At 54.0% G+C, this 24866-nt stretch overlaps 41 non-coding genes across 41 annotated transcripts; all 41 read left to right on the top strand.

Moving 5' to 3' along the window:
• Positions 1-453: 453 nt before the first annotated feature.
• Positions 454-525, top strand: Trnae-cuc (transfer RNA glutamic acid (anticodon CUC)). Its single transcript has one exon. It is a non-coding gene; the product is annotated as a tRNA-Glu (tRNA).
• Positions 526-899: 374 nt separating this feature from the next.
• Trnah-gug (transfer RNA histidin (anticodon GUG)) lies at positions 900-971 on the top strand. Its single transcript has one exon. It is a non-coding gene; the product is annotated as a tRNA-His (tRNA).
• Positions 972-1718: 747 nt separating this feature from the next.
• Positions 1719-1800, top strand: Trnal-uag (transfer RNA leucine (anticodon UAG)). Its single transcript has one exon. It is a non-coding gene; the product is annotated as a tRNA-Leu (tRNA).
• A 445-nt stretch (positions 1801-2245) lies between these two features.
• Trnae-cuc (transfer RNA glutamic acid (anticodon CUC)) lies at positions 2246-2317 on the top strand. Its single transcript has one exon. It is a non-coding gene; the product is annotated as a tRNA-Glu (tRNA).
• A 374-nt stretch (positions 2318-2691) lies between these two features.
• Positions 2692-2763, top strand: Trnah-gug (transfer RNA histidin (anticodon GUG)). Its single transcript has one exon. It is a non-coding gene; the product is annotated as a tRNA-His (tRNA).
• Positions 2764-3510: 747 nt separating this feature from the next.
• Positions 3511-3592, top strand: Trnal-uag (transfer RNA leucine (anticodon UAG)). Its single transcript has one exon. It is a non-coding gene; the product is annotated as a tRNA-Leu (tRNA).
• A 445-nt stretch (positions 3593-4037) lies between these two features.
• On the top strand, positions 4038-4109 carry Trnae-cuc (transfer RNA glutamic acid (anticodon CUC)). The gene has a single exon. It is a non-coding gene; the product is annotated as a tRNA-Glu (tRNA).
• A 374-nt stretch (positions 4110-4483) lies between these two features.
• Positions 4484-4555, top strand: Trnah-gug (transfer RNA histidin (anticodon GUG)). The gene has a single exon. It is a non-coding gene; the product is annotated as a tRNA-His (tRNA).
• Positions 4556-5302: 747 nt separating this feature from the next.
• Positions 5303-5384, top strand: Trnal-uag (transfer RNA leucine (anticodon UAG)). Its single transcript has one exon. It is a non-coding gene; the product is annotated as a tRNA-Leu (tRNA).
• Positions 5385-5829: 445 nt separating this feature from the next.
• On the top strand, positions 5830-5901 carry Trnae-cuc (transfer RNA glutamic acid (anticodon CUC)). Its single transcript has one exon. It is a non-coding gene; the product is annotated as a tRNA-Glu (tRNA).
• Positions 5902-6275: 374 nt separating this feature from the next.
• Trnah-gug (transfer RNA histidin (anticodon GUG)) lies at positions 6276-6347 on the top strand. The gene has a single exon. It is a non-coding gene; the product is annotated as a tRNA-His (tRNA).
• A 747-nt stretch (positions 6348-7094) lies between these two features.
• Positions 7095-7176, top strand: Trnal-uag (transfer RNA leucine (anticodon UAG)). Its single transcript has one exon. It is a non-coding gene; the product is annotated as a tRNA-Leu (tRNA).
• Positions 7177-7621: 445 nt separating this feature from the next.
• Positions 7622-7693, top strand: Trnae-cuc (transfer RNA glutamic acid (anticodon CUC)). The gene has a single exon. It is a non-coding gene; the product is annotated as a tRNA-Glu (tRNA).
• A 374-nt stretch (positions 7694-8067) lies between these two features.
• Trnah-gug (transfer RNA histidin (anticodon GUG)) lies at positions 8068-8139 on the top strand. The gene has a single exon. It is a non-coding gene; the product is annotated as a tRNA-His (tRNA).
• Positions 8140-8886: 747 nt separating this feature from the next.
• Trnal-uag (transfer RNA leucine (anticodon UAG)) lies at positions 8887-8968 on the top strand. The gene has a single exon. It is a non-coding gene; the product is annotated as a tRNA-Leu (tRNA).
• Positions 8969-9413: 445 nt separating this feature from the next.
• On the top strand, positions 9414-9485 carry Trnae-cuc (transfer RNA glutamic acid (anticodon CUC)). The gene has a single exon. It is a non-coding gene; the product is annotated as a tRNA-Glu (tRNA).
• Positions 9486-9859: 374 nt separating this feature from the next.
• On the top strand, positions 9860-9931 carry Trnah-gug (transfer RNA histidin (anticodon GUG)). Its single transcript has one exon. It is a non-coding gene; the product is annotated as a tRNA-His (tRNA).
• Positions 9932-10678: 747 nt separating this feature from the next.
• Trnal-uag (transfer RNA leucine (anticodon UAG)) lies at positions 10679-10760 on the top strand. Its single transcript has one exon. It is a non-coding gene; the product is annotated as a tRNA-Leu (tRNA).
• Positions 10761-11205: 445 nt separating this feature from the next.
• On the top strand, positions 11206-11277 carry Trnae-cuc (transfer RNA glutamic acid (anticodon CUC)). Its single transcript has one exon. It is a non-coding gene; the product is annotated as a tRNA-Glu (tRNA).
• Positions 11278-11651: 374 nt separating this feature from the next.
• Trnah-gug (transfer RNA histidin (anticodon GUG)) lies at positions 11652-11723 on the top strand. Its single transcript has one exon. It is a non-coding gene; the product is annotated as a tRNA-His (tRNA).
• A 747-nt stretch (positions 11724-12470) lies between these two features.
• On the top strand, positions 12471-12552 carry Trnal-uag (transfer RNA leucine (anticodon UAG)). The gene has a single exon. It is a non-coding gene; the product is annotated as a tRNA-Leu (tRNA).
• Positions 12553-12997: 445 nt separating this feature from the next.
• On the top strand, positions 12998-13069 carry Trnae-cuc (transfer RNA glutamic acid (anticodon CUC)). The gene has a single exon. It is a non-coding gene; the product is annotated as a tRNA-Glu (tRNA).
• A 374-nt stretch (positions 13070-13443) lies between these two features.
• On the top strand, positions 13444-13515 carry Trnah-gug (transfer RNA histidin (anticodon GUG)). The gene has a single exon. It is a non-coding gene; the product is annotated as a tRNA-His (tRNA).
• Positions 13516-14262: 747 nt separating this feature from the next.
• Trnal-uag (transfer RNA leucine (anticodon UAG)) lies at positions 14263-14344 on the top strand. The gene has a single exon. It is a non-coding gene; the product is annotated as a tRNA-Leu (tRNA).
• Positions 14345-14789: 445 nt separating this feature from the next.
• Trnae-cuc (transfer RNA glutamic acid (anticodon CUC)) lies at positions 14790-14861 on the top strand. The gene has a single exon. It is a non-coding gene; the product is annotated as a tRNA-Glu (tRNA).
• Positions 14862-15235: 374 nt separating this feature from the next.
• Positions 15236-15307, top strand: Trnah-gug (transfer RNA histidin (anticodon GUG)). Its single transcript has one exon. It is a non-coding gene; the product is annotated as a tRNA-His (tRNA).
• Positions 15308-16054: 747 nt separating this feature from the next.
• On the top strand, positions 16055-16136 carry Trnal-uag (transfer RNA leucine (anticodon UAG)). Its single transcript has one exon. It is a non-coding gene; the product is annotated as a tRNA-Leu (tRNA).
• A 445-nt stretch (positions 16137-16581) lies between these two features.
• Trnae-cuc (transfer RNA glutamic acid (anticodon CUC)) lies at positions 16582-16653 on the top strand. The gene has a single exon. It is a non-coding gene; the product is annotated as a tRNA-Glu (tRNA).
• Positions 16654-17027: 374 nt separating this feature from the next.
• Positions 17028-17099, top strand: Trnah-gug (transfer RNA histidin (anticodon GUG)). Its single transcript has one exon. It is a non-coding gene; the product is annotated as a tRNA-His (tRNA).
• Positions 17100-17846: 747 nt separating this feature from the next.
• Positions 17847-17928, top strand: Trnal-uag (transfer RNA leucine (anticodon UAG)). Its single transcript has one exon. It is a non-coding gene; the product is annotated as a tRNA-Leu (tRNA).
• Positions 17929-18373: 445 nt separating this feature from the next.
• On the top strand, positions 18374-18445 carry Trnae-cuc (transfer RNA glutamic acid (anticodon CUC)). The gene has a single exon. It is a non-coding gene; the product is annotated as a tRNA-Glu (tRNA).
• A 374-nt stretch (positions 18446-18819) lies between these two features.
• Positions 18820-18891, top strand: Trnah-gug (transfer RNA histidin (anticodon GUG)). Its single transcript has one exon. It is a non-coding gene; the product is annotated as a tRNA-His (tRNA).
• A 747-nt stretch (positions 18892-19638) lies between these two features.
• Positions 19639-19720, top strand: Trnal-uag (transfer RNA leucine (anticodon UAG)). Its single transcript has one exon. It is a non-coding gene; the product is annotated as a tRNA-Leu (tRNA).
• A 445-nt stretch (positions 19721-20165) lies between these two features.
• Positions 20166-20237, top strand: Trnae-cuc (transfer RNA glutamic acid (anticodon CUC)). The gene has a single exon. It is a non-coding gene; the product is annotated as a tRNA-Glu (tRNA).
• Positions 20238-20611: 374 nt separating this feature from the next.
• Positions 20612-20683, top strand: Trnah-gug (transfer RNA histidin (anticodon GUG)). The gene has a single exon. It is a non-coding gene; the product is annotated as a tRNA-His (tRNA).
• Positions 20684-21430: 747 nt separating this feature from the next.
• Trnal-uag (transfer RNA leucine (anticodon UAG)) lies at positions 21431-21512 on the top strand. Its single transcript has one exon. It is a non-coding gene; the product is annotated as a tRNA-Leu (tRNA).
• Positions 21513-21957: 445 nt separating this feature from the next.
• Positions 21958-22029, top strand: Trnae-cuc (transfer RNA glutamic acid (anticodon CUC)). Its single transcript has one exon. It is a non-coding gene; the product is annotated as a tRNA-Glu (tRNA).
• A 374-nt stretch (positions 22030-22403) lies between these two features.
• Trnah-gug (transfer RNA histidin (anticodon GUG)) lies at positions 22404-22475 on the top strand. Its single transcript has one exon. It is a non-coding gene; the product is annotated as a tRNA-His (tRNA).
• Positions 22476-23222: 747 nt separating this feature from the next.
• Trnal-uag (transfer RNA leucine (anticodon UAG)) lies at positions 23223-23304 on the top strand. The gene has a single exon. It is a non-coding gene; the product is annotated as a tRNA-Leu (tRNA).
• Positions 23305-23749: 445 nt separating this feature from the next.
• Trnae-cuc (transfer RNA glutamic acid (anticodon CUC)) lies at positions 23750-23821 on the top strand. The gene has a single exon. It is a non-coding gene; the product is annotated as a tRNA-Glu (tRNA).
• Positions 23822-24195: 374 nt separating this feature from the next.
• Positions 24196-24267, top strand: Trnah-gug (transfer RNA histidin (anticodon GUG)). The gene has a single exon. It is a non-coding gene; the product is annotated as a tRNA-His (tRNA).
• The last annotated feature ends 599 nt before the right edge of the window (positions 24268-24866 follow it).

A 24866-nucleotide genomic window follows, 5' to 3' on the forward strand; every position in this document is an offset into this window, starting at 1 on the left:
CGTTGTCACTTTTTACATCTCATTTTTGTGCCGTTGCGGTGTGTTCTCGTGGGGTAGGACGCAGCTCTTGTGACGCGCGTGTTGTGTAGGTAGCGTGGCCGAGCGGTCTAAGGCGCTGGTTTCAGGCACCATTCTCTTCGGAGGCGTGGGTTCCAATCCCACAGCTGCCAAACGTGTAATGTTTCCTGTGTCGAAGGCAGATGCACTCATTGCCCGCAAATCAAACAGCACAACAAGGCGTGAGCGTCTGCTTGGTGAATTGTCGTAGAACAGTGCGTGGTGCAACGACAGGATTTGTAGGCACCTTTTGCTCTCATCATTGCTGGCGTCCGTCTCCACGAAATGCGTCCGGAGCACGCCGTTCTATAACGCGAGAGAGTGGATTTTTTACAGTTGTCGTCAGTTAACCGTGGGTGGCTACTGCGTTCGCTGGAAAGAGCACTGCCGTCGTTATCCGGTGTGGTCTAGTGGCTAGGATACCTGGCTCTCACCCATGAGGCCCGGGTTCGATTCCCGGTACCGGAATCGCGCCTTTTTGTTGCTCCTCTTATGCGACTTGTCTCGACTTTGCTCGACTGACGCTACGCTGACGCGTGCACAAAGCTACGTTAAGTACGATTCACGGCAACACCTGACGGCGAGAGAGATGAAGCGTCTATCCACTTGTTATCCAGCCACATACCTGTGGTCAAGAGGCTTGGGGGACTGCAAGACATTGCCACGGAGGTGAATGCAGCTAACCACTGTAGTTAGTGTCCTGACAGCGCAGGCACGTTCATTTGCTCGTATACATGTGATGGAGACCGTGTCTCACACTGCTGTGGCGTACACCTTGGCCTAGGCTCTGGTGTGTATCGCCACTTGCATTACAGGCAGCTGCTTTCGCGGGCGCGTCCGTGGCCGTGATCGTCTAGTGGTTAGGACATTGCGTTGTGGCCGCAATAACCCAGGTTCGAATCCTGGTCACGGCAATTTTGAAAGTTTTGCCTTGCTGCCGTTGCAATGACGAGTACTCGAAATGACAGTACTCTCTTGACTTTTTCGGTCGTGTTCCGCAGGCCGCAGTTTGCCCTACCACTTCATCCCCAACACGTAATGTCGCCTCCCAGAGCGCAGACGTCCGCTGCTCTCTGTAGTCGAAAAGGGCAGTTGTTTGAAGTGCGATGGATGAGCAGCCAGTCCCAGCAGAACAGGAAGCTGTGGCGTGCACTGTTTGTACAAATGCTAGGAACACTGGCGCACCAAGCAGCGCATGTAGCGTGGCCGAGCGCTTTAAGGCGCTGGTTTCAGGCACCAGTCTCTCTGTAGGCGCGGTTTCGAGTCCCGTAGCTGCCGGGGGCTTTGCTGTGATCGCGTTAACCTGCCGCTTTTTCTTCAAGTGTAACCTCCTTGAGCTCACATATGTTTGATACATGGAGCATTCTAGCTCCGCCTGACAGTTACAGCTACGATACTTTAGTGGTTACGGAAAGCCCAGGTTCGAAACCTGGTCACGGCACGAAAACGTCTCTTGACGCTGTCTCCTTAACTGCGACAGCTACAGACAAGTGGCGTCGCTGCCATACGGCGGGCACGGCTTTTTCTTGCTGTGGATGGCCTAAAGAGACGCTTCCAGTGGGAGAGCAGTGGAAATACATGGCACGGCGATTGCCAAGATACTTCCATTTCGAAGTGATCTTTGTAGTACAAAGGAAACATTTTGCGGCTGCTGCTCCAACGGTAACGTGGCCGAGCGGTCTAAGGCGCTGGTTTTAGGCACCAGTCTCTTCGGAGGCGTGGGTTCGAATCCCACCGTTGTCACTTTTTACATCTCATTTTTGTGCCGTTGCGGTGTGTTCTCGTGGGGTAGGACGCAGCTCTTGTGACGCGCGTGTTGTGTAGGTAGCGTGGCCGAGCGGTCTAAGGCGCTGGTTTCAGGCACCATTCTCTTCGGAGGCGTGGGTTCCAATCCCACAGCTGCCAAACGTGTAATGTTTCCTGTGTCGAAGGCAGATGCACTCATTGCCCGCAAATCAAACAGCACAACAAGGCGTGAGCGTCTGCTTGGTGAATTGTCGTAGAACAGTGCGTGGTGCAACGACAGGATTTGTAGGCACCTTTTGCTCTCATCATTGCTGGCGTCCGTCTCCACGAAATGCGTCCGGAGCACGCCGTTCTATAACGCGAGAGAGTGGATTTTTTACAGTTGTCGTCAGTTAACCGTGGGTGGCTACTGCGTTCGCTGGAAAGAGCACTGCCGTCGTTATCCGGTGTGGTCTAGTGGCTAGGATACCTGGCTCTCACCCATGAGGCCCGGGTTCGATTCCCGGTACCGGAATCGCGCCTTTTTGTTGCTCCTCTTATGCGACTTGTCTCGACTTTGCTCGACTGACGCTACGCTGACGCGTGCACAAAGCTACGTTAAGTACGATTCACGGCAACACCTGACGGCGAGAGAGATGAAGCGTCTATCCACTTGTTATCCAGCCACATACCTGTGGTCAAGAGGCTTGGGGGACTGCAAGACATTGCCACGGAGGTGAATGCAGCTAACCACTGTAGTTAGTGTCCTGACAGCGCAGGCACGTTCATTTGCTCGTATACATGTGATGGAGACCGTGTCTCACACTGCTGTGGCGTACACCTTGGCCTAGGCTCTGGTGTGTATCGCCACTTGCATTACAGGCAGCTGCTTTCGCGGGCGCGTCCGTGGCCGTGATCGTCTAGTGGTTAGGACATTGCGTTGTGGCCGCAATAACCCAGGTTCGAATCCTGGTCACGGCAATTTTGAAAGTTTTGCCTTGCTGCCGTTGCAATGACGAGTACTCGAAATGACAGTACTCTCTTGACTTTTTCGGTCGTGTTCCGCAGGCCGCAGTTTGCCCTACCACTTCATCCCCAACACGTAATGTCGCCTCCCAGAGCGCAGACGTCCGCTGCTCTCTGTAGTCGAAAAGGGCAGTTGTTTGAAGTGCGATGGATGAGCAGCCAGTCCCAGCAGAACAGGAAGCTGTGGCGTGCACTGTTTGTACAAATGCTAGGAACACTGGCGCACCAAGCAGCGCATGTAGCGTGGCCGAGCGCTTTAAGGCGCTGGTTTCAGGCACCAGTCTCTCTGTAGGCGCGGTTTCGAGTCCCGTAGCTGCCGGGGGCTTTGCTGTGATCGCGTTAACCTGCCGCTTTTTCTTCAAGTGTAACCTCCTTGAGCTCACATATGTTTGATACATGGAGCATTCTAGCTCCGCCTGACAGTTACAGCTACGATACTTTAGTGGTTACGGAAAGCCCAGGTTCGAAACCTGGTCACGGCACGAAAACGTCTCTTGACGCTGTCTCCTTAACTGCGACAGCTACAGACAAGTGGCGTCGCTGCCATACGGCGGGCACGGCTTTTTCTTGCTGTGGATGGCCTAAAGAGACGCTTCCAGTGGGAGAGCAGTGGAAATACATGGCACGGCGATTGCCAAGATACTTCCATTTCGAAGTGATCTTTGTAGTACAAAGGAAACATTTTGCGGCTGCTGCTCCAACGGTAACGTGGCCGAGCGGTCTAAGGCGCTGGTTTTAGGCACCAGTCTCTTCGGAGGCGTGGGTTCGAATCCCACCGTTGTCACTTTTTACATCTCATTTTTGTGCCGTTGCGGTGTGTTCTCGTGGGGTAGGACGCAGCTCTTGTGACGCGCGTGTTGTGTAGGTAGCGTGGCCGAGCGGTCTAAGGCGCTGGTTTCAGGCACCATTCTCTTCGGAGGCGTGGGTTCCAATCCCACAGCTGCCAAACGTGTAATGTTTCCTGTGTCGAAGGCAGATGCACTCATTGCCCGCAAATCAAACAGCACAACAAGGCGTGAGCGTCTGCTTGGTGAATTGTCGTAGAACAGTGCGTGGTGCAACGACAGGATTTGTAGGCACCTTTTGCTCTCATCATTGCTGGCGTCCGTCTCCACGAAATGCGTCCGGAGCACGCCGTTCTATAACGCGAGAGAGTGGATTTTTTACAGTTGTCGTCAGTTAACCGTGGGTGGCTACTGCGTTCGCTGGAAAGAGCACTGCCGTCGTTATCCGGTGTGGTCTAGTGGCTAGGATACCTGGCTCTCACCCATGAGGCCCGGGTTCGATTCCCGGTACCGGAATCGCGCCTTTTTGTTGCTCCTCTTATGCGACTTGTCTCGACTTTGCTCGACTGACGCTACGCTGACGCGTGCACAAAGCTACGTTAAGTACGATTCACGGCAACACCTGACGGCGAGAGAGATGAAGCGTCTATCCACTTGTTATCCAGCCACATACCTGTGGTCAAGAGGCTTGGGGGACTGCAAGACATTGCCACGGAGGTGAATGCAGCTAACCACTGTAGTTAGTGTCCTGACAGCGCAGGCACGTTCATTTGCTCGTATACATGTGATGGAGACCGTGTCTCACACTGCTGTGGCGTACACCTTGGCCTAGGCTCTGCTGTGTATCGCCACTTGCATTACAGGCAGCTGCTTTCGCGGGCGCGTCCGTGGCCGTGATCGTCTAGTGGTTAGGACATTGCGTTGTGGCCGCAATAACCCAGGTTCGAATCCTGGTCACGGCAATTTTGAAAGTTTTGCCTTGCTGCCGTTGCAATGACGAGTACTCGAAATGACAGTACTCTCTTGACTTTTTCGGTCGTGTTCCGCAGGCCGCAGTTTGCCCTACCACTTCATCCCCAACACGTAATGTCGCCTCCCAGAGCGCAGACGTCCGCTGCTCTCTGTAGTCGAAAAGGGCAGTTGTTTGAAGTGCGATGGATGAGCAGCCAGTCCCAGCAGAACAGGAAGCTGTGGCGTGCACTGTTTGTACAAATGCTAGGAACACTGGCGCACCAAGCAGCGCATGTAGCGTGGCCGAGCGCTTTAAGGCGCTGGTTTCAGGCACCAGTCTCTCTGTAGGCGCGGTTTCGAGTCCCGTAGCTGCCGGGGGCTTTGCTGTGATCGCGTTAACCTGCCGCTTTTTCTTCAAGTGTAACCTCCTTGAGCTCACATATGTTTGATACATGGAGCATTCTAGCTCCGCCTGACAGTTACAGCTACGATACTTTAGTGGTTACGGAAAGCCCAGGTTCGAAACCTGGTCACGGCACGAAAACGTCTCTTGACGCTGTCTCCTTAACTGCGACAGCTACAGACAAGTGGCGTCGCTGCCATACGGCGGGCACGGCTTTTTCTTGCTGTGGATGGCCTAAAGAGACGCTTCCAGTGGGAGAGCAGTGGAAATACATGGCACGGCGATTGCCAAGATACTTCCATTTCGAAGTGATCTTTGTAGTACAAAGGAAACATTTTGCGGCTGCTGCTCCAACGGTAACGTGGCCGAGCGGTCTAAGGCGCTGGTTTTAGGCACCAGTCTCTTCGGAGGCGTGGGTTCGAATCCCACCGTTGTCACTTTTTACATCTCATTTTTGTGCCGTTGCGGTGTGTTCTCGTGGGGTAGGACGCAGCTCTTGTGACGCGCGTGTTGTGTAGGTAGCGTGGCCGAGCGGTCTAAGGCGCTGGTTTCAGGCACCATTCTCTTCGGAGGCGTGGGTTCCAATCCCACAGCTGCCAAACGTGTAATGTTTCCTGTGTCGAAGGCAGATGCACTCATTGCCCGCAAATCAAACAGCACAACAAGGCGTGAGCGTCTGCTTGGTGAATTGTCGTAGAACAGTGCGTGGTGCAACGACAGGATTTGTAGGCACCTTTTGCTCTCATCATTGCTGGCGTCCGTCTCCACGAAATGCGTCCGGAGCACGCCGTTCTATAACGCGAGAGAGTGGATTTTTTACAGTTGTCGTCAGTTAACCGTGGGTGGCTACTGCGTTCGCTGGAAAGAGCACTGCCGTCGTTATCCGGTGTGGTCTAGTGGCTAGGATACCTGGCTCTCACCCATGAGGCCCGGGTTCGATTCCCGGTACCGGAATCGCGCCTTTTTGTTGCTCCTCTTATGCGACTTGTCTCGACTTTGCTCGACTGACGCTACGCTGACGCGTGCACAAAGCTACGTTAAGTACGATTCACGGCAACACCTGACGGCGAGAGAGATGAAGCGTCTATCCACTTGTTATCCAGCCACATACCTGTGGTCAAGAGGCTTGGGGGACTGCAAGACATTGCCACGGAGGTGAATGCAGCTAACCACTGTAGTTAGTGTCCTGACAGCGCAGGCACGTTCATTTGCTCGTATACATGTGATGGAGACCGTGTCTCACACTGCTGTGGCGTACACCTTGGCCTAGGCTCTGCTGTGTATCGCCACTTGCATTACAGGCAGCTGCTTTCGCGGGCGCGTCCGTGGCCGTGATCGTCTAGTGGTTAGGACATTGCGTTGTGGCCGCAATAACCCAGGTTCGAATCCTGGTCACGGCAATTTTGAAAGTTTTGCCTTGCTGCCGTTGCAATGACGAGTACTCGAAATGACAGTACTCTCTTGACTTTTTCGGTCGTGTTCCGCAGGCCGCAGTTTGCCCTACCACTTCATCCCCAACACGTAATGTCGCCTCCCAGAGCGCAGACGTCCGCTGCTCTCTGTAGTCGAAAAGGGCAGTTGTTTGAAGTGCGATGGATGAGCAGCCAGTCCCAGCAGAACAGGAAGCTGTGGCGTGCACTGTTTGTACAAATGCTAGGAACACTGGCGCACCAAGCAGCGCATGTAGCGTGGCCGAGCGCTTTAAGGCGCTGGTTTCAGGCACCAGTCTCTCTGTAGGCGCGGTTTCGAGTCCCGTAGCTGCCGGGGGCTTTGCTGTGATCGCGTTAACCTGCCGCTTTTTCTTCAAGTGTAACCTCCTTGAGCTCACATATGTTTGATACATGGAGCATTCTAGCTCCGCCTGACAGTTACAGCTACGATACTTTAGTGGTTACGGAAAGCCCAGGTTCGAAACCTGGTCACGGCACGAAAACGTCTCTTGACGCTGTCTCCTTAACTGCGACAGCTACAGACAAGTGGCGTCGCTGCCATACGGCGGGCACGGCTTTTTCTTGCTGTGGATGGCCTAAAGAGACGCTTCCAGTGGGAGAGCAGTGGAAATACATGGCACGGCGATTGCCAAGATACTTCCATTTCGAAGTGATCTTTGTAGTACAAAGGAAACATTTTGCGGCTGCTGCTCCAACGGTAACGTGGCCGAGCGGTCTAAGGCGCTGGTTTTAGGCACCAGTCTCTTCGGAGGCGTGGGTTCGAATCCCACCGTTGTCACTTTTTACATCTCATTTTTGTGCCGTTGCGGTGTGTTCTCGTGGGGTAGGACGCAGCTCTTGTGACGCGCGTGTTGTGTAGGTAGCGTGGCCGAGCGGTCTAAGGCGCTGGTTTCAGGCACCATTCTCTTCGGAGGCGTGGGTTCCAATCCCACAGCTGCCAAACGTGTAATGTTTCCTGTGTCGAAGGCAGATGCACTCATTGCCCGCAAATCAAACAGCACAACAAGGCGTGAGCGTCTGCTTGGTGAATTGTCGTAGAACAGTGCGTGGTGCAACGACAGGATTTGTAGGCACCTTTTGCTCTCATCATTGCTGGCGTCCGTCTCCACGAAATGCGTCCGGAGCACGCCGTTCTATAACGCGAGAGAGTGGATTTTTTACAGTTGTCGTCAGTTAACCGTGGGTGGCTACTGCGTTCGCTGGAAAGAGCACTGCCGTCGTTATCCGGTGTGGTCTAGTGGCTAGGATACCTGGCTCTCACCCATGAGGCCCGGGTTCGATTCCCGGTACCGGAATCGCGCCTTTTTGTTGCTCCTCTTATGCGACTTGTCTCGACTTTGCTCGACTGACGCTACGCTGACGCGTGCACAAAGCTACGTTAAGTACGATTCACGGCAACACCTGACGGCGAGAGAGATGAAGCGTCTATCCACTTGTTATCCAGCCACATACCTGTGGTCAAGAGGCTTGGGGGACTGCAAGACATTGCCACGGAGGTGAATGCAGCTAACCACTGTAGTTAGTGTCCTGACAGCGCAGGCACGTTCATTTGCTCGTATACATGTGATGGAGACCGTGTCTCACACTGCTGTGGCGTACACCTTGGCCTAGGCTCTGCTGTGTATCGCCACTTGCATTACAGGCAGCTGCTTTCGCGGGCGCGTCCGTGGCCGTGATCGTCTAGTGGTTAGGACATTGCGTTGTGGCCGCAATAACCCAGGTTCGAATCCTGGTCACGGCAATTTTGAAAGTTTTGCCTTGCTGCCGTTGCAATGACGAGTACTCGAAATGACAGTACTCTCTTGACTTTTTCGGTCGTGTTCCGCAGGCCGCAGTTTGCCCTACCACTTCATCCCCAACACGTAATGTCGCCTCCCAGAGCGCAGACGTCCGCTGCTCTCTGTAGTCGAAAAGGGCAGTTGTTTGAAGTGCGATGGATGAGCAGCCAGTCCCAGCAGAACAGGAAGCTGTGGCGTGCACTGTTTGTACAAATGCTAGGAACACTGGCGCACCAAGCAGCGCATGTAGCGTGGCCGAGCGCTTTAAGGCGCTGGTTTCAGGCACCAGTCTCTCTGTAGGCGCGGTTTCGAGTCCCGTAGCTGCCGGGGGCTTTGCTGTGATCGCGTTAACCTGCCGCTTTTTCTTCAAGTGTAACCTCCTTGAGCTCACATATGTTTGATACATGGAGCATTCTAGCTCCGCCTGACAGTTACAGCTACGATACTTTAGTCGTTACGGAAAGCCCAGGTTCGAAACCTGGTCACGGCACGAAAACGTCTCTTGACGCTGTCTCCTTAACTGCGACAGCTACAGACAAGTGGCGTCGCTGCCATACGGCGGGCACGGCTTTTTCTTGCTGTGGATGGCCTAAAGAGACGCTTCCAGTGGGAGAGCAGTGGAAATACATGGCACGGCGATTGCCAAGATACTTCCATTTCGAAGTGATCTTTGTAGTACAAAGGAAACATTTTGCGGCTGCTGCTCCAACGGTAACGTGGCCGAGCGGTCTAAGGCGCTGGTTTTAGGCACCAGTCTCTTCGGAGGCGTGGGTTCGAATCCCACCGTTGTCACTTTTTACATCTCATTTTTGTGCCGTTGCGGTGTGTTCTCGTGGGGTAGGACGCAGCTCTTGTGACGCGCGTGTTGTGTAGGTAGCGTGGCCGAGCGGTCTAAGGCGCTGGTTTCAGGCACCATTCTCTTCGGAGGCGTGGGTTCCAATCCCACAGCTGCCAAACGTGTAATGTTTCCTGTGTCGAAGGCAGATGCACTCATTGCCCGCAAATCAAACAGCACAACAAGGCGTGAGCGTCTGCTTGGTGAATTGTCGTAGAACAGTGCGTGGTGCAACGACAGGATTTGTAGGCACCTTTTGCTCTCATCATTGCTGGCGTCCGTCTCCACGAAATGCGTCCGGAGCACGCCGTTCTATAACGCGAGAGAGTGGATTTTTTACAGTTGTCGTCAGTTAACCGTGGGTGGCTACTGCGTTCGCTGGAAAGAGCACTGCCGTCGTTATCCGGTGTGGTCTAGTGGCTAGGATACCTGGCTCTCACCCATGAGGCCCGGGTTCGATTCCCGGTACCGGAATCGCGCCTTTTTGTTGCTCCTCTTATGCGACTTGTCTCGACTTTGCTCGACTGACGCTACGCTGACGCGTGCACAAAGCTACGTTAAGTACGATTCACGGCAACACCTGACGGCGAGAGAGATGAAGCGTCTATCCACTTGTTATCCAGCCACATACCTGTGGTCAAGAGGCTTGGGGGACTGCAAGACATTGCCACGGAGGTGAATGCAGCTAACCACTGTAGTTAGTGTCCTGACAGCGCAGGCACGTTCATTTGCTCGTATACATGTGATGGAGACCGTGTCTCACACTGCTGTGGCGTACACCTTGGCCTAGGCTCTGGTGTGTATCGCCACTTGCATTACAGGCAGCTGCTTTCGCGGGCGCGTCCGTGGCCGTGATCGTCTAGTGGTTAGGACATTGCGTTGTGGCCGCAATAACCCAGGTTCGAATCCTGGTCACGGCAATTTTGAAAGTTTTGCCTTGCTGCCGTTGCAATGACGAGTACTCGAAATGACAGTACTCTCTTGACTTTTTCGGTCGTGTTCCGCAGGCCGCAGTTTGCCCTACCACTTCATCCCCAACACGTAATGTCGCCTCCCAGAGCGCAGACGTCCGCTGCTCTCTGTAGTCGAAAAGGGCAGTTGTTTGAAGTGCGATGGATGAGCAGCCAGTCCCAGCAGAACAGGAAGCTGTGGCGTGCACTGTTTGTACAAATGCTAGGAACACTGGCGCACCAAGCAGCGCATGTAGCGTGGCCGAGCGCTTTAAGGCGCTGGTTTCAGGCACCAGTCTCTCTGTAGGCGCGGTTTCGAGTCCCGTAGCTGCCGGGGGCTTTGCTGTGATCGCGTTAACCTGCCGCTTTTTCTTCAAGTGTAACCTCCTTGAGCTCACATATGTTTGATACATGGAGCATTCTAGCTCCGCCTGACAGTTACAGCTACGATACTTTAGTGGTTACGGAAAGCCCAGGTTCGAAACCTGGTCACGGCACGAAAACGTCTCTTGACGCTGTCTCCTTAACTGCGACAGCTACAGACAAGTGGCGTCGCTGCCATACGGCGGGCACGGCTTTTTCTTGCTGTGGATGGCCTAAAGAGACGCTTCCAGTGGGAGAGCAGTGGAAATACATGGCACGGCGATTGCCAAGATACTTCCATTTCGAAGTGATCTTTGTAGTACAAAGGAAACATTTTGCGGCTGCTGCTCCAACGGTAACGTGGCCGAGCGGTCTAAGGCGCTGGTTTTAGGCACCAGTCTCTTCGGAGGCGTGGGTTCGAATCCCACCGTTGTCACTTTTTACATCTCATTTTTGTGCCGTTGCGGTGTGTTCTCGTGGGGTAGGACGCAGCTCTTGTGACGCGCGTGTTGTGTAGGTAGCGTGGCCGAGCGGTCTAAGGCGCTGGTTTCAGGCACCATTCTCTTCGGAGGCGTGGGTTCCAATCCCACAGCTGCCAAACGTGTAATGTTTCCTGTGTCGAAGGCAGATGCACTCATTGCCCGCAAATCAAACAGCACAACAAGGCGTGAGCGTCTGCTTGGTGAATTGTCGTAGAACAGTGCGTGGTGCAACGACAGGATTTGTAGGCACCTTTTGCTCTCATCATTGCTGGCGTCCGTCTCCACGAAATGCGTCCGGAGCACGCCGTTCTATAACGCGAGAGAGTGGATTTTTTACAGTTGTCGTCAGTTAACCGTGGGTGGCTACTGCGTTCGCTGGAAAGAGCACTGCCGTCGTTATCCGGTGTGGTCTAGTGGCTAGGATACCTGGCTCTCACCCATGAGGCCCGGGTTCGATTCCCGGTACCGGAATCGCGCCTTTTTGTTGCTCCTCTTATGCGACTTGTCTCGACTTTGCTCGACTGACGCTACGCTGACGCGTGCACAAAGCTACGTTAAGTACGATTCACGGCAACACCTGACGGCGAGAGAGATGAAGCGTCTATCCACTTGTTATCCAGCCACATACCTGTGGTCAAGAGGCTTGGGGGACTGCAAGACATTGCCACGGAGGTGAATGCAGCTAACCACTGTAGTTAGTGTCCTGACAGCGCAGGCACGTTCATTTGCTCGTATACATGTGATGGAGACCGTGTCTCACACTGCTGTGGCGTACACCTTGGCCTAGGCTCTGCTGTGTATCGCCACTTGCATTACAGGCAGCTGCTTTCGCGGGCGCGTCCGTGGCCGTGATCGTCTAGTGGTTAGGACATTGCGTTGTGGCCGCAATAACCCAGGTTCGAATCCTGGTCACGGCAATTTTGAAAGTTTTGCCTTGCTGCCGTTGCAATGACGAGTACTCGAAATGACAGTACTCTCTTGACTTTTTCGGTCGTGTTCCGCAGGCCGCAGTTTGCCCTACCACTTCATCCCCAACACGTAATGTCGCCTCCCAGAGCGCAGACGTCCGCTGCTCTCTGTAGTCGAAAAGGGCAGTTGTTTGAAGTGCGATGGATGAGCAGCCAGTCCCAGCAGAACAGGAAGCTGTGGCGTGCACTGTTTGTACAAATGCTAGGAACACTGGCGCACCAAGCAGCGCATGTAGCGTGGCCGAGCGCTTTAAGGCGCTGGTTTCAGGCACCAGTCTCTCTGTAGGCGCGGTTTCGAGTCCCGTAGCTGCCGGGGGCTTTGCTGTGATCGCGTTAACCTGCCGCTTTTTCTTCAAGTGTAACCTCCTTGAGCTCACATATGTTTGATACATGGAGCATTCTAGCTCCGCCTGACAGTTACAGCTACGATACTTTAGTGGTTACGGAAAGCCCAGGTTCGAAACCTGGTCACGGCACGAAAACGTCTCTTGACGCTGTCTCCTTAACTGCGACAGCTACAGACAAGTGGCGTCGCTGCCATACGGCGGGCACGGCTTTTTCTTGCTGTGGATGGCCTAAAGAGACGCTTCCAGTGGGAGAGCAGTGGAAATACATGGCACGGCGATTGCCAAGATACTTCCATTTCGAAGTGATCTTTGTAGTACAAAGGAAACATTTTGCGGCTGCTGCTCCAACGGTAACGTGGCCGAGCGGTCTAAGGCGCTGGTTTTAGGCACCAGTCTCTTCGGAGGCGTGGGTTCGAATCCCACCGTTGTCACTTTTTACATCTCATTTTTGTGCCGTTGCGGTGTGTTCTCGTGGGGTAGGACGCAGCTCTTGTGACGCGCGTGTTGTGTAGGTAGCGTGGCCGAGCGGTCTAAGGCGCTGGTTTCAGGCACCATTCTCTTCGGAGGCGTGGGTTCCAATCCCACAGCTGCCAAACGTGTAATGTTTCCTGTGTCGAAGGCAGATGCACTCATTGCCCGCAAATCAAACAGCACAACAAGGCGTGAGCGTCTGCTTGGTGAATTGTCGTAGAACAGTGCGTGGTGCAACGACAGGATTTGTAGGCACCTTTTGCTCTCATCATTGCTGGCGTCCGTCTCCACGAAATGCGTCCGGAGCACGCCGTTCTATAACGCGAGAGAGTGGATTTTTTACAGTTGTCGTCAGTTAACCGTGGGTGGCTACTGCGTTCGCTGGAAAGAGCACTGCCGTCGTTATCCGGTGTGGTCTAGTGGCTAGGATACCTGGCTCTCACCCATGAGGCCCGGGTTCGATTCCCGGTACCGGAATCGCGCCTTTTTGTTGCTCCTCTTATGCGACTTGTCTCGACTTTGCTCGACTGACGCTACGCTGACGCGTGCACAAAGCTACGTTAAGTACGATTCACGGCAACACCTGACGGCGAGAGAGATGAAGCGTCTATCCACTTGTTATCCAGCCACATACCTGTGGTCAAGAGGCTTGGGGGACTGCAAGACATTGCCACGGAGGTGAATGCAGCTAACCACTGTAGTTAGTGTCCTGACAGCGCAGGCACGTTCATTTGCTCGTATACATGTGATGGAGACCGTGTCTCACACTGCTGTGGCGTACACCTTGGCCTAGGCTCTGCTGTGTATCGCCACTTGCATTACAGGCAGCTGCTTTCGCGGGCGCGTCCGTGGCCGTGATCGTCTAGTGGTTAGGACATTGCGTTGTGGCCGCAATAACCCAGGTTCGAATCCTGGTCACGGCAATTTTGAAAGTTTTGCCTTGCTGCCGTTGCAATGACGAGTACTCGAAATGACAGTACTCTCTTGACTTTTTCGGTCGTGTTCCGCAGGCCGCAGTTTGCCCTACCACTTCATCCCCAACACGTAATGTCGCCTCCCAGAGCGCAGACGTCCGCTGCTCTCTGTAGTCGAAAAGGGCAGTTGTTTGAAGTGCGATGGATGAGCAGCCAGTCCCAGCAGAACAGGAAGCTGTGGCGTGCACTGTTTGTACAAATGCTAGGAACACTGGCGCACCAAGCAGCGCATGTAGCGTGGCCGAGCGCTTTAAGGCGCTGGTTTCAGGCACCAGTCTCTCTGTAGGCGCGGTTTCGAGTCCCGTAGCTGCCGGGGGCTTTGCTGTGATCGCGTTAACCTGCCGCTTTTTCTTCAAGTGTAACCTCCTTGAGCTCACATATGTTTGATACATGGAGCATTCTAGCTCCGCCTGACAGTTACAGCTACGATACTTTAGTCGTTACGGAAAGCCCAGGTTCGAAACCTGGTCACGGCACGAAAACGTCTCTTGACGCTGTCTCCTTAACTGCGACAGCTACAGACAAGTGGCGTCGCTGCCATACGGCGGGCACGGCTTTTTCTTGCTGTGGATGGCCTAAAGAGACGCTTCCAGTGGGAGAGCAGTGGAAATACATGGCACGGCGATTGCCAAGATACTTCCATTTCGAAGTGATCTTTGTAGTACAAAGGAAACATTTTGCGGCTGCTGCTCCAACGGTAACGTGGCCGAGCGGTCTAAGGCGCTGGTTTTAGGCACCAGTCTCTTCGGAGGCGTGGGTTCGAATCCCACCGTTGTCACTTTTTACATCTCATTTTTGTGCCGTTGCGGTGTGTTCTCGTGGGGTAGGACGCAGCTCTTGTGACGCGCGTGTTGTGTAGGTAGCGTGGCCGAGCGGTCTAAGGCGCTGGTTTCAGGCACCATTCTCTTCGGAGGCGTGGGTTCCAATCCCACAGCTGCCAAACGTGTAATGTTTCCTGTGTCGAAGGCAGATGCACTCATTGCCCGCAAATCAAACAGCACAACAAGGCGTGAGCGTCTGCTTGGTGAATTGTCGTAGAACAGTGCGTGGTGCAACGACAGGATTTGTAGGCACCTTTTGCTCTCATCATTGCTGGCGTCCGTCTCCACGAAATGCGTCCGGAGCACGCCGTTCTATAACGCGAGAGAGTGGATTTTTTACAGTTGTCGTCAGTTAACCGTGGGTGGCTACTGCGTTCGCTGGAAAGAGCACTGCCGTCGTTATCCGGTGTGGTCTAGTGGCTAGGATACCTGGCTCTCACCCATGAGGCCCGGGTTCGATTCCCGGTACCGGAATCGCGCCTTTTTGTTGCTCCTCTTATGCGACTTGTCTCGACTTTGCTCGACTGACGCTACGCTGACGCGTGCACAAAGCTACGTTAAGTACGATTCACGGCAACACCTGACGGCGAGAGAGATGAAGCGTCTATCCACTTGTTATCCAGCCACATACCTGTGGTCAAGAGGCTTGGGGGACTGCAAGACATTGCCACGGAGGTGAATGCAGCTAACCACTGTAGTTAGTGTCCTGACAGCGCAGGCACGTTCATTTGCTCGTATACATGTGATGGAGACCGTGTCTCACACTGCTGTGGCGTACACCTTGGCCTAGGCTCTGCTGTGTATCGCCACTTGCATTACAGGCAGCTGCTTTCGCGGGCGCGTCCGTGGCCGTGATCGTCTAGTGGTTAGGACATTGCGTTGTGGCCGCAATAACCCAGGTTCGAATCCTGGTCACGGCAATTTTGAAAGTTTTGCCTTGCTGCCGTTGCAATGACGAGTACTCGAAATGACAGTACTCTCTTGACTTTTTCGGTCGTGTTCCGCAGGCCGCAGTTTGCCCTACCACTTCATCCCCAACACGTAATGTCGCCTCCCAGAGCGCAGACGTCCGCTGCTCTCTGTAGTCGAAAAGGGCAGTTGTTTGAAGTGCGATGGATGAGCAGCCAGTCCCAGCAGAACAGGAAGCTGTGGCGTGCACTGTTTGTACAAATGCTAGGAACACTGGCGCACCAAGCAGCGCATGTAGCGTGGCCGAGCGCTTTAAGGCGCTGGTTTCAGGCACCAGTCTCTCTGTAGGCGCGGTTTCGAGTCCCGTAGCTGCCGGGGGCTTTGCTGTGATCGCGTTAACCTGCCGCTTTTTCTTCAAGTGTAACCTCCTTGAGCTCACATATGTTTGATACATGGAGCATTCTAGCTCCGCCTGACAGTTACAGCTACGATACTTTAGTGGTTACGGAAAGCCCAGGTTCGAAACCTGGTCACGGCACGAAAACGTCTCTTGACGCTGTCTCCTTAACTGCGACAGCTACAGACAAGTGGCGTCGCTGCCATACGGCGGGCACGGCTTTTTCTTGCTGTGGATGGCCTAAAGAGACGCTTCCAGTGGGAGAGCAGTGGAAATACATGGCACGGCGATTGCCAAGATACTTCCATTTCGAAGTGATCTTTGTAGTACAAAGGAAACATTTTGCGGCTGCTGCTCCAACGGTAACGTGGCCGAGCGGTCTAAGGCGCTGGTTTTAGGCACCAGTCTCTTCGGAGGCGTGGGTTCGAATCCCACCGTTGTCACTTTTTACATCTCATTTTTGTGCCGTTGCGGTGTGTTCTCGTGGGGTAGGACGCAGCTCTTGTGACGCGCGTGTTGTGTAGGTAGCGTGGCCGAGCGGTCTAAGGCGCTGGTTTCAGGCACCATTCTCTTCGGAGGCGTGGGTTCCAATCCCACAGCTGCCAAACGTGTAATGTTTCCTGTGTCGAAGGCAGATGCACTCATTGCCCGCAAATCAAACAGCACAACAAGGCGTGAGCGTCTGCTTGGTGAATTGTCGTAGAACAGTGCGTGGTGCAACGACAGGATTTGTAGGCACCTTTTGCTCTCATCATTGCTGGCGTCCGTCTCCACGAAATGCGTCCGGAGCACGCCGTTCTATAACGCGAGAGAGTGGATTTTTTACAGTTGTCGTCAGTTAACCGTGGGTGGCTACTGCGTTCGCTGGAAAGAGCACTGCCGTCGTTATCCGGTGTGGTCTAGTGGCTAGGATACCTGGCTCTCACCCATGAGGCCCGGGTTCGATTCCCGGTACCGGAATCGCGCCTTTTTGTTGCTCCTCTTATGCGACTTGTCTCGACTTTGCTCGACTGACGCTACGCTGACGCGTGCACAAAGCTACGTTAAGTACGATTCACGGCAACACCTGACGGCGAGAGAGATGAAGCGTCTATCCACTTGTTATCCAGCCACATACCTGTGGTCAAGAGGCTTGGGGGACTGCAAGACATTGCCACGGAGGTGAATGCAGCTAACCACTGTAGTTAGTGTCCTGACAGCGCAGGCACGTTCATTTGCTCGTATACATGTGATGGAGACCGTGTCTCACACTGCTGTGGCGTACACCTTGGCCTAGGCTCTGCTGTGTATCGCCACTTGCATTACAGGCAGCTGCTTTCGCGGGCGCGTCCGTGGCCGTGATCGTCTAGTGGTTAGGACATTGCGTTGTGGCCGCAATAACCCAGGTTCGAATCCTGGTCACGGCAATTTTGAAAGTTTTGCCTTGCTGCCGTTGCAATGACGAGTACTCGAAATGACAGTACTCTCTTGACTTTTTCGGTCGTGTTCCGCAGGCCGCAGTTTGCCCTACCACTTCATCCCCAACACGTAATGTCGCCTCCCAGAGCGCAGACGTCCGCTGCTCTCTGTAGTCGAAAAGGGCAGTTGTTTGAAGTGCGATGGATGAGCAGCCAGTCCCAGCAGAACAGGAAGCTGTGGCGTGCACTGTTTGTACAAATGCTAGGAACACTGGCGCACCAAGCAGCGCATGTAGCGTGGCCGAGCGCTTTAAGGCGCTGGTTTCAGGCACCAGTCTCTCTGTAGGCGCGGTTTCGAGTCCCGTAGCTGCCGGGGGCTTTGCTGTGATCGCGTTAACCTGCCGCTTTTTCTTCAAGTGTAACCTCCTTGAGCTCACATATGTTTGATACATGGAGCATTCTAGCTCCGCCTGACAGTTACAGCTACGATACTTTAGTGGTTACGGAAAGCCCAGGTTCGAAACCTGGTCACGGCACGAAAACGTCTCTTGACGCTGTCTCCTTAACTGCGACAGCTACAGACAAGTGGCGTCGCTGCCATACGGCGGGCACGGCTTTTTCTTGCTGTGGATGGCCTAAAGAGACGCTTCCAGTGGGAGAGCAGTGGAAATACATGGCACGGCGATTGCCAAGATACTTCCATTTCGAAGTGATCTTTGTAGTACAAAGGAAACATTTTGCGGCTGCTGCTCCAACGGTAACGTGGCCGAGCGGTCTAAGGCGCTGGTTTTAGGCACCAGTCTCTTCGGAGGCGTGGGTTCGAATCCCACCGTTGTCACTTTTTACATCTCATTTTTGTGCCGTTGCGGTGTGTTCTCGTGGGGTAGGACGCAGCTCTTGTGACGCGCGTGTTGTGTAGGTAGCGTGGCCGAGCGGTCTAAGGCGCTGGTTTCAGGCACCATTCTCTTCGGAGGCGTGGGTTCCAATCCCACAGCTGCCAAACGTGTAATGTTTCCTGTGTCGAAGGCAGATGCACTCATTGCCCGCAAATCAAACAGCACAACAAGGCGTGAGCGTCTGCTTGGTGAATTGTCGTAGAACAGTGCGTGGTGCAACGACAGGATTTGTAGGCACCTTTTGCTCTCATCATTGCTGGCGTCCGTCTCCACGAAATGCGTCCGGAGCACGCCGTTCTATAACGCGAGAGAGTGGATTTTTTACAGTTGTCGTCAGTTAACCGTGGGTGGCTACTGCGTTCGCTGGAAAGAGCACTGCCGTCGTTATCCGGTGTGGTCTAGTGGCTAGGATACCTGGCTCTCACCCATGAGGCCCGGGTTCGATTCCCGGTACCGGAATCGCGCCTTTTTGTTGCTCCTCTTATGCGACTTGTCTCGACTTTGCTCGACTGACGCTACGCTGACGCGTGCACAAAGCTACGTTAAGTACGATTCACGGCAACACCTGACGGCGAGAGAGATGAAGCGTCTATCCACTTGTTATCCAGCCACATACCTGTGGTCAAGAGGCTTGGGGGACTGCAAGACATTGCCACGGAGGTGAATGCAGCTAACCACTGTAGTTAGTGTCCTGACAGCGCAGGCACGTTCATTTGCTCGTATACATGTGATGGAGACCGTGTCTCACACTGCTGTGGCGTACACCTTGGCCTAGGCTCTGCTGTGTATCGCCACTTGCATTACAGGCAGCTGCTTTCGCGGGCGCGTCCGTGGCCGTGATCGTCTAGTGGTTAGGACATTGCGTTGTGGCCGCAATAACCCAGGTTCGAATCCTGGTCACGGCAATTTTGAAAGTTTTGCCTTGCTGCCGTTGCAATGACGAGTACTCGAAATGACAGTACTCTCTTGACTTTTTCGGTCGTGTTCCGCAGGCCGCAGTTTGCCCTACCACTTCATCCCCAACACGTAATGTCGCCTCCCAGAGCGCAGACGTCCGCTGCTCTCTGTAGTCGAAAAGGGCAGTTGTTTGAAGTGCGATGGATGAGCAGCCAGTCCCAGCAGAACAGGAAGCTGTGGCGTGCACTGTTTGTACAAATGCTAGGAACACTGGCGCACCAAGCAGCGCATGTAGCGTGGCCGAGCGCTTTAAGGCGCTGGTTTCAGGCACCAGTCTCTCTGTAGGCGCGGTTTCGAGTCCCGTAGCTGCCGGGGGCTTTGCTGTGATCGCGTTAACCTGCCGCTTTTTCTTCAAGTGTAACCTCCTTGAGCTCACATATGTTTGATACATGGAGCATTCTAGCTCCGCCTGACAGTTACAGCTACGATACTTTAGTGGTTACGGAAAGCCCAGGTTCGAAACCTGGTCACGGCACGAAAACGTCTCTTGACGCTGTCTCCTTAACTGCGACAGCTACAGACAAGTGGCGTCGCTGCCATACGGCGGGCACGGCTTTTTCTTGCTGTGGATGGCCTAAAGAGACGCTTCCAGTGGGAGAGCAGTGGAAATACATGGCACGGCGATTGCCAAGATACTTCCATTTCGAAGTGATCTTTGTAGTACAAAGGAAACATTTTGCGGCTGCTGCTCCAACGGTAACGTGGCCGAGCGGTCTAAGGCGCTGGTTTTAGGCACCAGTCTCTTCGGAGGCGTGGGTTCGAATCCCACCGTTGTCACTTTTTACATCTCATTTTTGTGCCGTTGCGGTGTGTTCTCGTGGGGTAGGACGCAGCTCTTGTGACGCGCGTGTTGTGTAGGTAGCGTGGCCGAGCGGTCTAAGGCGCTGGTTTCAGGCACCATTCTCTTCGGAGGCGTGGGTTCCAATCCCACAGCTGCCAAACGTGTAATGTTTCCTGTGTCGAAGGCAGATGCACTCATTGCCCGCAAATCAAACAGCACAACAAGGCGTGAGCGTCTGCTTGGTGAATTGTCGTAGAACAGTGCGTGGTGCAACGACAGGATTTGTAGGCACCTTTTGCTCTCATCATTGCTGGCGTCCGTCTCCACGAAATGCGTCCGGAGCACGCCGTTCTATAACGCGAGAGAGTGGATTTTTTACAGTTGTCGTCAGTTAACCGTGGGTGGCTACTGCGTTCGCTGGAAAGAGCACTGCCGTCGTTATCCGGTGTGGTCTAGTGGCTAGGATACCTGGCTCTCACCCATGAGGCCCGGGTTCGATTCCCGGTACCGGAATCGCGCCTTTTTGTTGCTCCTCTTATGCGACTTGTCTCGACTTTGCTCGACTGACGCTACGCTGACGCGTGCACAAAGCTACGTTAAGTACGATTCACGGCAACACCTGACGGCGAGAGAGATGAAGCGTCTATCCACTTGTTATCCAGCCACATACCTGTGGTCAAGAGGCTTGGGGGACTGCAAGACATTGCCACGGAGGTGAATGCAGCTAACCACTGTAGTTAGTGTCCTGACAGCGCAGGCACGTTCATTTGCTCGTATACATGTGATGGAGACCGTGTCTCACACTGCTGTGGCGTACACCTTGGCCTAGGCTCTGCTGTGTATCGCCACTTGCATTACAGGCAGCTGCTTTCGCGGGCGCGTCCGTGGCCGTGATCGTCTAGTGGTTAGGACATTGCGTTGTGGCCGCAATAACCCAGGTTCGAATCCTGGTCACGGCAATTTTGAAAGTTTTGCCTTGCTGCCGTTGCAATGACGAGTACTCGAAATGACAGTACTCTCTTGACTTTTTCGGTCGTGTTCCGCAGGCCGCAGTTTGCCCTACCACTTCATCCCCAACACGTAATGTCGCCTCCCAGAGCGCAGACGTCCGCTGCTCTCTGTAGTCGAAAAGGGCAGTTGTTTGAAGTGCGATGGATGAGCAGCCAGTCCCAGCAGAACAGGAAGCTGTGGCGTGCACTGTTTGTACAAATGCTAGGAACACTGGCGCACCAAGCAGCGCATGTAGCGTGGCCGAGCGCTTTAAGGCGCTGGTTTCAGGCACCAGTCTCTCTGTAGGCGCGGTTTCGAGTCCCGTAGCTGCCGGGGGCTTTGCTGTGATCGCGTTAACCTGCCGCTTTTTCTTCAAGTGTAACCTCCTTGAGCTCACATATGTTTGATACATGGAGCATTCTAGCTCCGCCTGACAGTTACAGCTACGATACTTTAGTGGTTACGGAAAGCCCAGGTTCGAAACCTGGTCACGGCACGAAAACGTCTCTTGACGCTGTCTCCTTAACTGCGACAGCTACAGACAAGTGGCGTCGCTGCCATACGGCGGGCACGGCTTTTTCTTGCTGTGGATGGCCTAAAGAGACGCTTCCAGTGGGAGAGCAGTGGAAATACATGGCACGGCGATTGCCAAGATACTTCCATTTCGAAGTGATCTTTGTAGTACAAAGGAAACATTCTGCGGCTGCTGCTCCAACGGTAACGTGGCCGAGCGGTCTAAGGCGCTGGTTTTAGGCACCAGTCTCTTCGGAGGCGTGGGTTCGAATCCCACCGTTGTCACTTTTTACATCTCATTTTTGTGCCGTTGCGGTGTGTTCTCGTGGGGTAGGACGCAGCTCTTGTGACGCGCGTGTTGTGTAGGTAGCGTGGCCGAGCGGTCTAAGGCGCTGGTTTCAGGCACCATTCTCTTCGGAGGCGTGGGTTCCAATCCCACAGCTGCCAAACGTGTAATGTTTCCTGTGTCGAAGGCAGATGCACTCATTGCCCGCAAATCAAACAGCACAACAAGGCGTGAGCGTCTGCTTGGTGAATTGTCGTAGAACAGTGCGTGGTGCAACGACAGGATTTGTAGGCACCTTTTGCTCTCATCATTGCTGGCGTCCGTCTCCACGAAATGCGTCCGGAGCACGCCGTTCTATAACGCGAGAGAGTGGATTTTTTACAGTTGTCGTCAGTTAACCGTGGGTGGCTACTGCGTTCGCTGGAAAGAGCACTGCCGTCGTTATCCGGTGTGGTCTAGTGGCTAGGATACCTGGCTCTCACCCATGAGGCCCGGGTTCGATTCCCGGTACCGGAATCGCGCCTTTTTGTTGCTCCTCTTATGCGACTTGTCTCGACTTTGCTCGACTGACGCTACGCTGACGCGTGCACAAAGCTACGTTAAGTACGATTCACGGCAACACCTGACGGCGAGAGAGATGAAGCGTCTATCCACTTGTTATCCAGCCACATACCTGTGGTCAAGAGGCTTGGGGGACTGCAAGACATTGCCACGGAGGTGAATGCAGCTAACCACTGTAGTTAGTGTCCTGACAGCGCAGGCACGTTCATTTGCTCGTATACATGTGATGGAGACCGTGTCTCACACTGCTGTGGCGTACACCTTGGCCTAGGCTCTGCTGTGTATCGCCACTTGCATTACAGGCAGCTGCTTTCGCGGGCGCGTCCGTGGCCGTGATCGTCTAGTGGTTAGGACATTGCGTTGTGGCCGCAATAACCCAGGTTCGAATCCTGGTCACGGCAATTTTGAAAGTTTTGCCTTGCTGCCGTTGCAATGACGAGTACTCGAAATGACAGTACTCTCTTGACTTTTTCGGTCGTGTTCCGCAGGCCGCAGTTTGCCCTACCACTTCATCCCCAACACGTAATGTCGCCTCCCAGAGCGCAGACGTCCGCTGCTCTCTGTAGTCGAAAAGGGCAGTTGTTTGAAGTGCGATGGATGAGCAGCCAGTCCCAGCAGAACAGGAAGCTGTGGCGTGCACTGTTTGTACAAATGCTAGGAACACTGGCGCACCAAGCAGCGCATGTAGCGTGGCCGAGCGCTTTAAGGCGCTGGTTTCAGGCACCAGTCTCTCTGTAGGCGCGGTTTCGAGTCCCGTAGCTGCCGGGGGCTTTGCTGTGATCGCGTTAACCTGCCGCTTTTTCTTCAAGTGTAACCTCCTTGAGCTCACATATGTTTGATACATGGAGCATTCTAGCTCCGCCTGACAGTTACAGCTACGATACTTTAGTGGTTACGGAAAGCCCAGGTTCGAAACCTGGTCACGGCACGAAAACGTCTCTTGACGCTGTCTCCTTAACTGCGACAGCTACAGACAAGTGGCGTCGCTGCCATACGGCGGGCACGGCTTTTTCTTGCTGTGGATGGCCTAAAGAGACGCTTCCAGTGGGAGAGCAGTGGAAATACATGGCACGGCGATTGCCAAGATACTTCCATTTCGAAGTGATCTTTGTAGTACAAAGGAAACATTCTGCGGCTGCTGCTCCAACGGTAACGTGGCCGAGCGGTCTAAGGCGCTGGTTTTAGGCACCAGTCTCTTCGGAGGCGTGGGTTCGAATCCCACCGTTGTCACTTTTTACATCTCATTTTTGTGCCGTTGCGGTGTGTTCTCGTGGGGTAGGACGCAGCTCTTGTGACGCGCGTGTTGTGTAGGTAGCGTGGCCGAGCGGTCTAAGGCGCTGGTTTCAGGCACCATTCTCTTCGGAGGCGTGGGTTCCAATCCCACAGCTGCCAAACGTGTAATGTTTCCTGTGTCGAAGGCAGATGCACTCATTGCCCGCAAATCAAACAGCACAACAAGGCGTGAGCGTCTGCTTGGTGAATTGTCGTAGAACAGTGCGTGGTGCAACGACAGGATTTGTAGGCACCTTTTGCTCTCATCATTGCTGGCGTCCGTCTCCACGAAATGCGTCCGGAGCACGCCGTTCTATAACGCGAGAGAGTGGATTTTTTACAGTTGTCGTCAGTTAACCGTGGGTGGCTACTGCGTTCGCTGGAAAGAGCACTGCCGTCGTTATCCGGTGTGGTCTAGTGGCTAGGATACCTGGCTCTCACCCATGAGGCCCGGGTTCGATTCCCGGTACCGGAATCGCGCCTTTTTGTTGCTCCTCTTATGCGACTTGTCTCGACTTTGCTCGACTGACGCTACGCTGACGCGTGCACAAAGCTACGTTAAGTACGATTCACGGCAACACCTGACGGCGAGAGAGATGAAGCGTCTATCCACTTGTTATCCAGCCACATACCTGTGGTCAAGAGGCTTGGGGGACTGCAAGACATTGCCACGGAGGTGAATGCAGCTAACCACTGTAGTTAGTGTCCTGACAGCGCAGGCACGTTCATTTGCTCGTATACATGTGATGGAGACCGTGTCTCACACTGCTGTGGCGTACACCTTGGCCTAGGCTCTGCTGTGTATCGCCACTTGCATTACAGGCAGCTGCTTTCGCGGGCGCGTCCGTGGCCGTGATCGTCTAGTGGTTAGGACATTGCGTTGTGGCCGCAATAACCCAGGTTCGAATCCTGGTCACGGCAATTTTGAAAGTTTTGCCTTGCTGCCGTTGCAATGACGAGTACTCGAAATGACAGTACTCTCTTGACTTTTTCGGTCGTGTTCCGCAGGCCGCAGTTTGCCCTACCACTTCATCCCCAACACGTAATGTCGCCTCCCAGAGCGCAGACGTCCGCTGCTCTCTGTAGTCGAAAAGGGCAGTTGTTTGAAGTGCGATGGATGAGCAGCCAGTCCCAGCAGAACAGGAAGCTGTGGCGTGCACTGTTTGTACAAATGCTAGGAACACTGGCGCACCAAGCAGCGCATGTAGCGTGGCCGAGCGCTTTAAGGCGCTGGTTTCAGGCACCAGTCTCTCTGTAGGCGCGGTTTCGAGTCCCGTAGCTGCCGGGGGCTTTGCTGTGATCGCGTTAACCTGCCGCTTTTTCTTCAAGTGTAACCTCCTTGAGCTCACATATGTTTGATACATGGAGCATTCTAGCTCCGCCTGACAGTTACAGCTACGATACTTTAGTGGTTACGGAAAGCCCAGGTTCGAAACCTGGTCACGGCACGAAAACGTCTCTTGACGCTGTCTCCTTAACTGCGACAGCTACAGACAAGTGGCGTCGCTGCCATACGGCGG

The sequence above is a fragment of the Schistocerca serialis genome, unplaced genomic scaffold (genome assembly GCF_023864345.2).
Source record: "Schistocerca serialis cubense isolate TAMUIC-IGC-003099 unplaced genomic scaffold, iqSchSeri2.2 HiC_scaffold_761, whole genome shotgun sequence".
Taxonomy (NCBI): Eukaryota; Metazoa; Arthropoda; class Insecta; order Orthoptera; family Acrididae; genus Schistocerca; species Schistocerca serialis.